Here is a 514-nt window from a genome sequence, read left to right as displayed (position 1 = left end):
TATTATTTTTTTTTTAGTTGGAGGTCTCACTCTGTCGCCCAGACTGGAGTGCAGTGGTTGCTCCCGGCCACCACAGCCTCGACCTGCTGGGCTCCGGCGATCCTTCTACCTCAGCCTTCCTAGTAGCCGGAATTACAGGCATGCGCTACCATGCCCCGCTGATTTTTTGATTTATTGTAGAGATGAGGTGTCGCTGCCTAGGCGGGTCTCGAACCTGGGGTCTCAGGCAATCCACTCACCTCAGCCGCCCAAAGGCGCGGGATTACAGGCTGAGCCACCAACCCCGACCCAGCTAATATTTTGACTTATTGTAGAGATGAGGTCTCATCAAGTTGCCCAGATCACTGTACCTGGTCTGTATTTTTTTTTTTTTTTCTGAATTGGAGTCTCACTCTGTTACCCAGGCTGGAGTGCAGTGGTATGACCACAGCTCACCACAGCCTCAAACTCCTGGGAAGATGGAATCAGCCCTCCTCAGCCTTCTGAGGTGGGATTACAGATGCCTGGTGGCAGA

This window comes from Carlito syrichta, unplaced genomic scaffold (genome assembly GCF_000164805.1).
Source record: "Carlito syrichta isolate Samal-C Ts95f unplaced genomic scaffold, Tarsius_syrichta-2.0.1 Scaffold315591, whole genome shotgun sequence".
Classification (NCBI taxonomy): Eukaryota; Metazoa; Chordata; class Mammalia; order Primates; family Tarsiidae; genus Carlito; species Carlito syrichta.
Note: the sequence above shows the minus strand (reverse complement) of the source record.